Below are 13,669 nucleotides of genomic sequence, written 5' to 3'. Positions count from 1 at the left end.
ATTACAGAGCTGCAGGGGACAAGGACAGAGAAATCCTGTCATGAATAATTCCTGCTTCTCTTGAGGGCTTCACCAGCTCAGCTCCAGCATCCAACACCTCCAGCACCAGGAGAAGGAGCTGCCTGTCCTCAGCACCACGGTTTACACTGACTGGACAATGGAAAGGTGTCCTGCTCCCCCTGGCCAAGAGTGATGCAGATAAAGCAGAGCCAAACTTCAACCAAAGAACTGATAAACACATCAAGGTGGTGGTGGGGCTTGTTCTGCCAAGGTGAGATTTGCAGGATTTAGGGCTGGTTGGATGATGTCACCCCAGGACATGGTCCTACTGGACATCTGTGATCAAAAGTCAGGCTGTGCAAAATGCATTTACCAAAAGCCCTTCCTCTGAGTCAGAGAAATTAACTTTTCCTTTGGGAAAAAAGGCAGGAAAAAAGTGAATGCCACAAAGGAGATGGAAAGTTCCAGATGGAACTTGGAAATTCATGGGAGGAACCGACAAGATCTCTGGGTGGATGTGGAGCACTGGCATTGTAGAAAGGAGTGGGGAAATTACAAATCAAATTCAGATTTTCATTGCACAAAAAAAGAAAGGGAGAGGGATGAAATCCTCAACTGTGTGCCACCATGTCACTTCCAGAGAGTGGCTTTTCTGACTGCCACCATACTTCACGTGGCAGTTTTAAAGGTTATGGCTGAAGGGGCTCTTCCAGAAAAGCCTTCAATGAACTCTGAGTAAAATAAAAACCCACATAAAACAAGTCAACAACAAAAGCAAGGACAAAATTTCTGAGCAAATATCCCCAAGGGCTGCTGCCTTGCTCTGGAAACCTTCCTGCCTTCTGCAACACTCTCCCAAATTAATTTAGTAGCAGGATCTTTCATAGCAGGACCCAGTTTCTGTAAGCAGCGAGGCACATCCTACCACAAGGTCAAGAGCAATCTAGAACTGCAATTCCTGTCCGTCCAGCCAGACAACAAGAGTGTGCAGCACCACTCACATTTCCAGGCAAAATATTTCCATTTTCAGATACCTGCTACCAGCAGTGAAGAGCTGACAAACAATGGACATGAGCTCAGAGAAATTTTTAGATGAAGCAGTTGTGGATAACCAAGTTCAAAAAGGACTTTAAGAAAAATCCTGCCAGTTCACATTCGGGAAAACAACAAACAAACCATAAATTAATAAAGTACACCCAGCCAATTATACACACTACTACTCCCCATTTTGACTTGAACAATAAAGCCCTATGAGCTCAAGATGTTGTCCTCCAGCAATCACCATCATCTTGCTGGTGTCTAAATTGTAAAGAAAGCTCAGGGGAGACTTTATTGCTCTCTACAACCACCTGGAAAGAGACTGTGGTGAAGTGGGGATCAGCCTTTTTTCCCAGACTCCCAGTGACAGGATAAGGGGTACTGGCCTTAAGTTGTGCCAGAGAAGGTTCAGGTTGGATATAAGGAAAAATTCCTCACTGAAAGAACGGTAAAGCATTGGACCAGAGAAGCAGCACAGTCATCATCCCTGGAAGTGTTCAAAAAATGAGCAGATGTGCCACGTCACTGGTTTAGTGGGTGTGCTGGTGTTCATTCAAACATTGGACTTTGAAAACCTTAAAGGCCTTTTCCAACCTTAATGATTCCATGATTCTATGATTCCATCTCAAGACACTTCTCCCTGGACATGATTTACCCCAAGAGCCATTCAACAGCTCCACCAGGTGAGAAAAACAGTGGTACCATCACAGTTGATGGTTACAAAACTGCCCACAGGCAGCAGAAACCAAGCTGGAAGCTCCCGGAGAGAAAAGCTGATGTCCACAAGCACCACCCAGCTGGAAAGTCATGGCAATCAGAGGACACACACTTGGCCTCAATCCTATTTCTTGTCTTTTTGGGCCAGCAGTGTTGTGGAGAGGTCATGGCTGGGAGCTGAAGTGGGTTCCCATGCATGGGGCTGACAGTGAACCTTCTCCAGCTGGTGAAGGACAAGGGCCTGGCTGTAAACACCAGACTCATGTGGTGCTCTCGTAGCTGAGGAGCAGTTTACACATTCCAGATCAGCTGCAGCCTGGAGGGCAGATGAGTGAGGCAAAAAACATACCCAAAACCACCTAAGGAGATATTCCTTCATCAGCAGGGAACCAGAGGGGGAAGATCTATTTTGATGCAGAAGGATTTGTGAAGTATTCCAAGAGCCACATTTACTTATGAACATCAAAAAGAATGGGACATTCCCTGGCATCTCAAGTATTTTGACTTGCAATGGGTGCCCTGGAGTTGTGATCATTTTCCCACCAAGGCATGAGTTGCACCACCTAAAAAACACAAACAGAAAACTCTTTTCCTAGTTTTCTTCCTCAAGCTGAATCCCATTTGGATTTTATCTCTGGGATAACAAGGATATTGATGTAATAGGAACACCCAAAACCAGAACATCAAACTCCTTATTCCCTAAAGATTTAATAAATGCCACTTTGACTTTCAAGATGAAAACCATTTGTTTTGGTTGTTCACTGGGGCTCTGCATGTGTGTGTGTGTGCTGGTGGGGGTGGGATAACCATGAAAACATCCCACATGGAAACAGCATTAGCACATTCCTGCTGTAGACATTTTCCTCCTTCTAGCAAGGAACTATTTCACAGAATAAACCCTCACGTTCACCACCCAGCAAAAAAAATATAAATACCTCAGTCTACGGCTCCAAGAGCAGAAGGTGAATAGTATCAGGTAGTTTAAATCGTGTTTTCCTTGCCTGGTTCCACTGGTTGCAACCTTTGATGGAGTCAAGCACCTTATCTAGGGTATCTGCTTTGGAATAAAAGGAATCATTTTCCAGACCATAGAAGGGCTAGGAGCTAGATGCACTTTAATCTCCTCTGCTGTGGAAAACAGCTGGCTATGTTGGCTATGTAAAATGTTTTACTTATTTCCCATTTTTATATTTATTTACCTGTATATATTAAAAAAAAAAAAAAAAAAAGAAAAAAAAAAGGAAAAAAAAGAAAAGAAAAAGAAAAAAAAATGAGAGAAAGGAAAAAAAAAAAGAGGAACAAGGCCAAAGGGTGGTGGAACAGCAGGTGAAGGGTTCAAGAGCTGCATCTCCCAAAGTCTATCCATTATCAACTTGATTTCCTCAGCATAAATCATATCATTCCCAAGTGGGAAACAAATTTTCCCCATAAGCACATGAACACCTGCAAACCCAGGATGACATTTTCAGTCCAAGTGAAATTTCAGTCCACAGGAAGCCACAGAGATGCTCCAAGGGCTGGAGCCCTCCTGCTCTGGAGCCAGGCTGGGAGAGCTGGGGGTGTTCAGCCTGGAGAAGGGAAGGCTCTGGAAAGATCTTAGAGACTCTTCCAATGCCTAAAGCAGCTCCAAGAGAGCTGGAGAGGGACTTTGGACAAGGGATGGAGTGAGAAGACAAGGGGGAATGGCTTCAAACTGATAGAGGGGAGATTTAGATTGGATATTAGAAAGAAATTGTGTATTTCTTTATGAGAGGGTGGTGAGGCCCTGGCACAGGTTGTCCAGAGAAGCTGTGGCTGCCCCATCCCTGGAAGTGTCCAAGGCCAGGTTGGATGGAGCTTTTAACAGCCTGGTCCACTGGAAGGTGTCCCTGCCCATGGCAGGGGGTTGGAACTGAATGCTTTTTAAGATCCCATCCAACCCAAACTGTTCTGTGACTCCATGATTTTTTTACCAGGATGAGAACATTCTGAGAGCAGCGTCTGTTTGCAGCAAAGCCTCACTACCCGCCCTCGAGGTTTATTTGTATTGTCACACTAAGGTGGCTCCGCTGCCAAAACCCCACGTGTTTAACAGGAGAAACAAGCCTATTGTATTACAAATTCAAAAATAAATATATTAAAATTAAAATATATTATAGTCAGCCACCAAACCCACCTCCCTCCTGACAGACATCCCTGTTCTAAAAAAAAGAAACACTTCAAAGGGACTCTCTCAACCTCCCCCTTTCCCCAAGCACAAAGTGGATGCTATTTAAATCCAGTGACAATCTGCAGCACACAAAGGACAGAGGAATTGAATTTTGGGGAGAAATGACGTGATATGGTGAAAAATAATAATCAAAGGCTGAATTGTGCTATTTCCAACAGGCAGCTCAGCATCCATAGCTGTGTTCCATAGCTGTGTTCTCCTACAAGAGCATCCTGTCAAAAAGTAACATTAACTTTCTACAGCCCATATATAGCAGTGACATTTTTATTCTGCTAATTAATTAAAAAAAAAGAGGCAAAAATAAAATCAACTTTTGAACTACCTAAGAGCAGTAGCTTTTTGGCATGGAATGATGTTATTTGAGATGAGTGCAGAGTCTTTAAAACAGCACATTTGCCATGGACAAAGCTCTCTGCAGGCACCTTCTCTTGCCTGCAAGGATGATAATTATTTTCAGAGAAATAAATCCTAACTTGTAGTTTGCAACATCTCTTGCAGCCCTTTGAAACAGCATGATCTGAATTCTTTTCAGTGCAGCACTGCTGACCTTCACACATATAATATTACATTCATTAAATATTCTTTCTAGACTTGTTGCTGAGATCTACCACTCTGGACAACTTTTCCTGTCCAAGATTTTAACTTCACACCATGGAAGGACAGGACTGTGGGTAGTACCCACCTCAAAAAAATCTGATGCTTCTATTTTTTATCTCCATGCATTGATTTTCAAAACAGTTTAGGAATAACTGGGAACTCCTTAATTTACAGTTCTGGCAGACTCCATTCCAAAATCAAGCACAACTCTCTGGCATGGACAAGCAAACTTCTCTAGATTTAGTTATTTGCCATTTAATTCATGAACAGAGTTGTAGCTGTTTACAACTTGTAACTCTCTGAAGCTTTTTGATGTTGGGGGAAAAGGGGAGAAGACCTATTTTAATGCACACATCCAAACAAAGGACATTTTAGTGCTTAACAGGGACATTTTAATGCCTCAGTAGATGTCACACCTTTGGAAGCCACAGTAAGTACACACTGTGGGAATCAACACATCATCACTGCTTCTAGAAGCAGCAGAAATGGACCAAAAATGGATTAGACATTGATATGTTTTGGCTGGAAAATAAAGCAGATTGCTTCTCAGGAAGGCACTCGGAGCCCAACTTTTCAACCTTGCTGCAAGCAGTGGCACAGAGTTATTTACAGGCAACAGGGGCCTACACCAAAATTTACTGAGAACACTCAATGCTTTCCCCTTCATTTCCAATTCCTTTTGCTCAGCATTTTCCAGCCTGTACCCTATAGAGGACCTTGATTTTTACTGAGGACCTTCCAACCCTGAGTTTTTTTGGCAAACAATCTGAAACATGACATTTTAAAGGCATCACGGACTCCAAACTTCCACATAGCTCCTCTAGATCACACACCAAGTTCAATCAGAGAAGAGTGGTGGTGTCCAAAAGTATAAATCCTCTTTGGCTGCCAGATTTAGCGTCAGACACATCACAGGCAGTGTGAGATGGGTGGGCCGATTGCACGATCCATACTCTAAATTCACCTGAACACTTTCATCTAACAAAATCTCTGTTATCACAAAACCATGGACCCTTAGAAATGCTCCTGCCATTCCTTTTCCAGGGTAACTGGGTAGTTTGTAACACTGAGTAGGTGGGAAAAGGAGAAAAAGAGAGTAGAGCCACAGAAGTAGATGATCTTGTGGATGGCTCCTACAGAAAGCCATCAAATGTCTACAAAATGTCATAAAAGTAGCTTAAAGTGGGATATAATGACCCAAATCTACTCTACTGGGCCTAAACTGCTACAAATTGCTTCAAAGCCTTTCTGTCTGCCTAGTCAAGGACCACTCACAACTACTCCTGGAAACACCATGTATTTTGCTTAACCAAATGCACCAAAATGCTGTTTTCCAGTTACCCATCCAAGAGACCAGTGCAGAGTGCACCACAGACCTCACCTTTCAATAAACCAAAGCCTCCCTACACACATCCATCAGGATTAAAAAACATTCAGGGATCACAGAAGCTGCATGGATCCAAGAGAAATTCAAGGGCTCTGATCCTTCTGGGATGGTATCTGCCACAAGAATGTTATTTTCCAATATTTCACTTGTGATCTTCAAGGAAAGGCAATTACTGGTTTACTTCATGTATAGAGACATAGGGGAACACCTGAATTTAGCAGCAGACAACCCAAAGCATGACCTGGTCTGGTGGGAGGTGTCCCTGCCCATGGCAGGGAAGTTGGAATGAAAACATCTTGAAGGTCTCTTCCAACCCAAACAATTCCATGATTCTGTGACAAGAGCACTTCAAGGTGTGAACCTGAGGGAAGCAGAAAGCTTCTAGGTAAACCCTCCAAAAATATTTTTTGAACACTTTGTTAAAGGCATTGAATTCAATGAAAGCATAACAGGGATTGATGCAAGCCCTCCTGCAGCACCAGTTCTTTGCCTCCCACCTTCGGATCAGCCCCTCCTGTTAAACTCTAAGAACTTTAAAGAAAAATTTTAAAATGCTAAACTAATAATAATTGTATTGTAAAATAAAAATAATTGTAAAATGCTAAACTAAAACACGAGGAAAGGTCAAGCTGAATTACTGCATTGGAGATAAATTTTCACATTCATCTTCCCACTGTGCACATTTCTGAGTGTTCCTGGGGATGCAGATTAAGGGATTTTGGAAAGAACAAAAGTGAGAGTGGTAAGGCACTGGAAGGGTTGCCCAGAGAATTTTTTGGCTGCTCAGTCCCTGGATTTGTTCAATTCCAGGTTAGATGGGGCTTGGAGCAACCTGGTCTAGTGAAAGATGTCTCTGCCCATGGCAGGGGGTTGGAATGGGATGAGCTTTAAGGTCTTTTCCAACTCAAACCATTCTGTGGGGAGAATAAAAGTTCAAAAGTTGGGATGAGAAATGATGACAGATCTTTCTCAACATCCCAGAAGTGGTTTTGTGGCTGTACTGGGAAAGAAGGGGGAGGTTCAGAACTGCAAAGTGAAGAGGAAAAGTCAGCAACTTCTCCACAGCCAGAACCCCTTGCGAGCAACAAAGAAATTGGTTACAGAGAAACCTAAAGACTCAGCCTCTATTTTATAAATGAGAATAACACTGACCTACTTTCCAGCACACTTGCAAAGCTGCTGGAGATGCCACAATGAAAAGCACTACAGAAACCTAAACATTGCCTCAGATACACAGCAATAAGGTTATCGCTGAAATGCAGCAAGGCACTTTCTACAGTGAAGGTAACAGATAACAGATCAAATAATACAGAGAGCTGGAAAACATTTTTTTTATTTTTTTTGAAAATACATTTTTAAAAAGCATTCAGGACATACTCTTGCAAATGGTGCCTCAAATCTTTTAATAATCACAAAAAGCAAAAGGAAGTTCTTTACGTGGCAAGGTTCTTCTCTGGAAGAACCCCACAAGATAACCTCCACAGAGCACAAATTATTAGCTTAAAATATGAGGATGAGCTGATCCAGTCAGAGTTCACATCTATATGGGAATAAGGAATTAATCAGGTCTTGGGTGATTCAAAGGAAGCCCTCTGTGATAAAAGGAAGGAATGTGAAAAGAACAGAAATTTCCCAGGTGGGGAGAAGAAAGAGGTCTTGGACACTGCACAATGTATCTGGCTTTGCAAGGGGAAAAAGCAAAGCTGGGCTGTTGAGGTCTTTAGAAATAACTTGGTTTCTTGCTTGCATTCATACACCCATGCAAATGAAGCTCAAGCCTCCACCAAGATGTACATTAAAATTATTATTTATTTTTGAAATGCTGAATTTGCCCTTACCATTTATAGAGACAAGTTTTCAAATCTTCTGCTGCAGCAGTTCCTCCCCACATTTCCACTGCCTATGAAAAGATATTCGTTCCTCCAAATGGGAAAAGAAAGTCAATCTTTGCAGGATGGGGGTTTTGGTAAGCAGAATGGGAGTGTGTGTGCACAGATTACCAAAAAAAAAAAAAAAAAAAAGAGATAAAGATAGCAGGTCCATCAAGAAAGCTTTGAAAATGTGAAAAATAACCATCAGCTCTTGATTTCAAGAGCTCCATTGCACCAATCAGCATTTGGTCCTTTAATTTCAGCCATAAGACCACCAGCTGCTCAACCCTTTATATTTCTTCAGAAGTCCTATTCAGACCTAAAAATGAAATCACAGAATTATAGAATAGGTTGGATTGGAAAGATCCTTTAAAGGTCACCTGGTTTCAACCCCCTGCACTGAGCAGGGACACCTCAACCAGACCAGTTTGCTCAGAGCCCTGTCCAATCTCACCTTGAAAGTTTCCAGGGATAGGGAGGCCACAGCTTCTCTGGGCAACCTGTGCCAGGTCTCACCAGCCTCAGCATAAAATATTTCTTCTTAATCTCTAGTCCAAATCTACCTTCCTTTAATTTGAAGCCATTACCCCTTCTCCTAACAATATGTACCCCACAAAAAACCTGTCCTTGCCTGATTATAAGATCCCTTTAGGTACTGAAAGGCCCCAGTAAAGGGGAGGGCAATAAAAGCCTTTAAAGAAGTGAGAGAATATCTGGAATTAACCATCCAGAAGCCACGTGAAGAAACACAGTCTGCAGTCCAGTAACACACAGCAACTTTGGCTGTTTCATTGGAAATGCATCTCACAGATGTTTTAAATCCCACAGACTCAGCGGGAACAGCCAATTCTGCTCCCAGCAGGACGCACCCACCCTGCGAGAACCTGCATCTGGAAAGGTGACAAATTTACATCTGGGAAGGTGACCCCCAGCATGGGCTAATCCATCCCAGCCAGGTCACCCAGGCATCAACACCTCCAGGGGGTATTTTCCCATCCTCAGGACTGCCTGCTTTGCAATAACTCAAGCCGAGGTGCTCCCAGTGCCCCTCCTCACAGGCCATTTCACACCTCCATAGATCTCGTTCTGAAGGCATTTTTCCTCCCAGTCTAATCTTCGGAAAAATTTGACAGCAATAAAAATGTAATAAACCAACCAGTCGGATTATATATATACTGCAGTCTGGGAAAGATGAAAGGCTGTATTGTTAAGAGATATAATTCCAGCGGCTCCCACAGTGTAGCCTGTGCCTACACAGAGGAAGAAAAGGAACTGAAGCAGCTTATATTTTGTCTTATAAGTTGCCTAAAATAAACCCAGCTTCTGATCCTCGGCTCACATCAGGAGAACAGCACTGAGAAAGCAAATAAAGACCTGCCAAATATCTCATGAGGACAAAATACCTGTTTGTTCTACCCAGCTCTTGCCAATGCATCAAGTGAAGTGATATGGGGAAGGGAAAGGAGGACTGTGTGCCTGGGAATCAAATATTCAAGAGCAGAAGGAAACATAACCCGAGTTATTCTGCTCTGGGTCAGTTTGAAGAGAAAACATTGCAATCAGATTGTGATGAACAGTAACTGTGTGGCTACCTCTGCAAATAACTCTTAATTTCATTTATACTGGTAGACATTAAAATGCTCTAATTTAATTTCTATCGGTAGACATTAAAAAACAAAAAATTAAAAACCTACTAAGCTTCAAGGAAGACAAAATAAAAATAAAAAATTTAGCCATGAGGCCTGATTGAAGATAAATTGCAGCTTTTATGATAACAATAATAATTTATTCCACTGTGGCACTGGACAGCAGATGATTAAAGATAAGCAAAGGTCTCCACGTGTCTGGATTTATACCAGGCCATTCCATCCACTGGGTTACAGGAGCAGCAATTAATCACTGCTGGAGAAGGGAGGCATCTTAATAAAATCTTGAAGTGAGTTGTAACACCTTTAGGAAAGCAGTTTGTCTCCTCAGGAGCTGAGACATCTTTAAAAAATGGTAACTTAAAAGATTTTAACTTGTCTTTTTAGAGGAACAGCAGTCACCCTTTCATGTTCTGGAAAAACAGAACAAAAACCCAACACACCCTCATAAGAAACTGTTTAGACACACAAATTCAAATGCAACCAGCATTCACCAAAAAGATCAATGGGACACAACTGAAGACAGCATTAAATATAATTTGACAGCAAAAACTCTCAGAGCAAGAGGAAGAAGTTACCACACATCATCAGAAGACATATAAAGAAAACATCTTTTTTTTTTTGTTCATAATTTTCTGACTGCTGCCTCATCAACCCAACAGCCAAATTTTCTGCCCAGCTTCCAATCCTACTTAGAGAAATGAAAATTCCAATCTGAGAACAGCTGTTCAAGAAATAAATCTCTTCAACAGCTTAATGGCAGAACTGCAAGAAGGGTAATTTCACGGTTACCATCAGATTTCCAGAGATCTGCAATTTCGTACTGAGCACAGGGTAAATCTGTGCAGATCCACTTCATGGGGCAGGAAGGAACTCCCTGACATTCTCCCCCAAGATAAGACAAACTCAAAGAGAATTACATTCAGATTTATATTTACATCCTTCACTAAATTTGGATTAAAATTTTCACCAGTGTGGACTTTTGGGCAAAGAATGATCTTCCAGTAAATCAGCTGGAGGATAAATCACTGTTGGAGCTCACTCTGGCTCTGTGTCCTCTTGGTCATTGCTCTTTGCCATCAGTTGACTCCTCAATACTCTCTCAACAAAAATAACTTTCCCTGGTCTTTACAGACCAGCTCCTCAGATCATGGAACTCGTGTATCGTCTTTATTATGTGAGCGGGAGGAAAGAGAAAACCCTGTGAAGTTTTAACTGTAAAAAATATTAAAAGTTCATTCAATTCTTATTAGAAGCACAACTATGTCCATATGTTTTTGGTTTTTTTTTTTTTCCCTGAATCCAGAATTCTACACACATAAAGGCTCTAAAAGAAGTCTATCAAAACAAAATAATTATAGTATGAAATAACTTGTACTGAATTCAAGTGTTCAGGAAGAAAAATAACTTCACCACTGGAAGGGTAGTTTTAAAAACCCATATTTTGGTCCATTTCACTTAAAACCAGGCAGCTGCTTTCACAGTCACTCACAAAGATGATGGAGAACCTGAAAAAGTGACAGAAGAGCAGCATGATGGGAGAGAAAAGCTGAGTGAATAGGAGCACAAATTTAAAAAATGAAAAATTTGGAAGGAGCTTCCACAAATGTATTGTTTGAAAAAAAAAAGATGGAAACCACTTCCCATTCCACAATGTAATATCCTCATTCTTCATTCTTGACTGGCACTCAATTCCTTCCCCTGGTATCCCTTCTAAAACAAAACTGCATGACATGATCACAGAAGGTTAGAGAAAGGCCACACAAACTCACATCCGCTCTCAGACCTTCAAATAGAAGGAGGATCTCGACAATTGTTATCTGATGATGTATTTGGAAACACATTAAAGAATAAAATGCAGCCAAACAAAAAATAACGATCACTGAGAAAAGATGCCAGAAGAGGAATGACGACGCCAACCAGGAGATTGATTTTGTGTCATCTTTTACACAGAGAAGAATATTACAAAGAGGAAGTTTGACAGACCAAATAAATTTGTGCTGGTTTGACTCTTCCACCCCCAATCAAATACTCATGATCTACGGAGAAAAAGCCAAATAAGGGGAAAACAGAAAGAGAACAGGATAAAAAAACCCCACAGCACCAGCCTCCAAAATAAAAATCTGTCCTAATAATGATCTGAATAATGAAGGTTCTTTATAAAAATAAAAATAAGAAAAAAACCCTTTACAGTAGATAGAGAGCTAGCAAGTAATGAAGGAAATTTCATCCTACATCAACTAAGAAACTCCATTTTTCCAAGCCCTTGGAGGGCACCTCAACTGGGAAGCAAAGCTCAAAGGTCTCTGCTTAGTCCTTCTTGACAGCACTTCACAGCAAAGGCCCTTGGGGAGCCAGTTTCCCTCTCTATGAATTGGTAACATCAGTACTTGACAGTCCTCCAGGAGCTCCATGAGAAAAAAAGAAAAAGAAAAAAAAAAAAAAAGGAAAAAAAAAAAAAAGCTGATTTTGGTTGCATCATTCAGCAATACACCAGAAGAAATTCTCCAAGTCCATGTGGAGATCCACTCCCACATGAGAATTATGTTTTGCAGCACACTTAAATACCATCTGCAAGAGAGATAAGGAACTGGAAGACACTCACAGAGCTTCAAAACACGATCATCAGTCATCCTCTCTCTCTAAAACTACCAAGTGCTAAACAGAACCACACAAAGAGGGTGCAAGAAAAGATGTGGGGCTGATTAATTAATTAATCAATAAACACATCCCAGTCCTGCTTGGGTAGACAGAGGAAGAATGAGCCTGTGGAGCAGAGGAAAGCTCTGTGTCATGGGAGGAGAGGGGTGAGCAATGCAAAGTTAACGCATATTTTACCCACAAACTTGACACCTACATATTGTTCCAAGCCCCATCCCACCTGGGAGTGCTCAAGGTCAGGCTGGATGGGGGTTGAAGCAACCTGGTCCAGTGGAAGGTGATCCTGCCCAAGGCAGGGGGTTGGAACTGGATCATCTTTAAAGTCCCTTCCAAAACCCAAACCATTCTGTGATTCTGTGATTATGCACAGATGTACTTCAGACTTCACCCAAAGGCCTTCACAGCATTAGGTCTTTTTTTTTTTTTCCTCCTTTGATCTTCATGGAATCTGCAACAGATCCTGTGGTTTTGGGCCACAAGCTTTGGTACAGAATTTATTTCACAGCTATTACAAGGTACATTACACTAATTAGGGCACACATTACGGCCTGCTCTGTGCCCTGTGATAAATCACACAGTGCTGTGGTCTGGGGTAAACATTGCCATACATCTCTGGACACTACTGCATGTTTGACCACTTCCATAAATACAACCATTTCTGTGGTACAAGTAGGATTGGCTGCAGGGACTAATTTATCACCATTTTCTTTCAGCACATAAACAGTGTAGTAAATTCTGTAGCTTCCAGGGGAAAAAAAAAAAAAAAAAAAAAAAAAAGGGGAAGGGGGGGAAGCAGTGGGATTTCCTTCAGTGAAGTAGCATCAGTTGTATTTTTTCCTTCAGTAGCACACCAATTGTTCTTCATTTTCCAAAAATATACTCACTGTGTCATGTCTAGTGTGCAGTCAGAGAGAGGTTTCTGGCTTTCAAGCTTGTCACACCTGAGAAATTGAGGTGAAGAGAGGACAGCAGGCTCAGGCTCGTAGTTTTTAAAGACTTTGGTGGTATTATGAGCTTCCCTTCCAACTACCCCCCCCCACAGGTTTGCTCACACACCAAAGTTCCATTTCAAGGGTAAATCTTATCACTCTGTCAAATGTGCCGAATTTCACACGCTGTTCAACAAATATGGGAGGGGGAGAAATCCTAACAAAACATTGCTGCAGAAGAGCAGCAGAGGTCGGATGCTCGATGTCCCACACACACATCAAATGTGCCACCATGAGCCTGGCATGCTTTCCCTGGGGGGAAAGCTTTATTCCAACATGCTCAGGCTCCATCTAGACCAACTGAGATGGCTTTATAGGCTGTGTCCTCTCTGGACAGAAGAACCAGAGCTGGGAGTCAGAGCTTCACTCAACTAGAGCAGCACAAATGGGTCCTGGACTGGGAGAATTTAATTTCATGATTAGGCATCCAAACTTAGTGTAGTGTTCCAAGCACACAGTATCCATTGACTCACTGTCCTCCAGCCCATTCATCCAAAAATCAGTAAAAAAAAAGTGCATGGACAAAACAAAAAGTTCCACCCTGGATGATATCA

General features: G+C 41.8%; 1 protein-coding gene across 23 annotated transcripts in view; it reads right to left on the bottom strand.

Annotated features, from left to right (window-relative positions):
• Positions 1–13,669, bottom strand: part of TSNARE1 (t-SNARE domain containing 1) — a 449,654-nt gene that overhangs the window by 380,687 nt on the left and 55,298 nt on the right. For 5 of the 23 annotated variants that reach the window (XM_086876980.1, XM_086877008.1, XM_086877102.1 and 2 more), the window contains exon 4: positions 13,011–13,067. The exons of the other annotated variants lie outside the window; for them this stretch is intronic. The gene's annotated coding sequence lies outside the window, so the exon portion shown is untranslated. The remainder of the gene's footprint in view (positions 1–13,010; positions 13,068–13,669) is intronic. 23 annotated transcript variants of the gene reach the window in all.

This window comes from Cyanistes caeruleus, chromosome 1 (assembly GCF_971803275.1).
Source record: "Cyanistes caeruleus chromosome 1, bCyaCae1.hap1.1, whole genome shotgun sequence".
In the NCBI taxonomy this organism is placed as follows: Eukaryota; Metazoa; Chordata; class Aves; order Passeriformes; family Paridae; genus Cyanistes; species Cyanistes caeruleus.
This window is presented reverse-complemented; position numbering and strand designations above follow the sequence as displayed.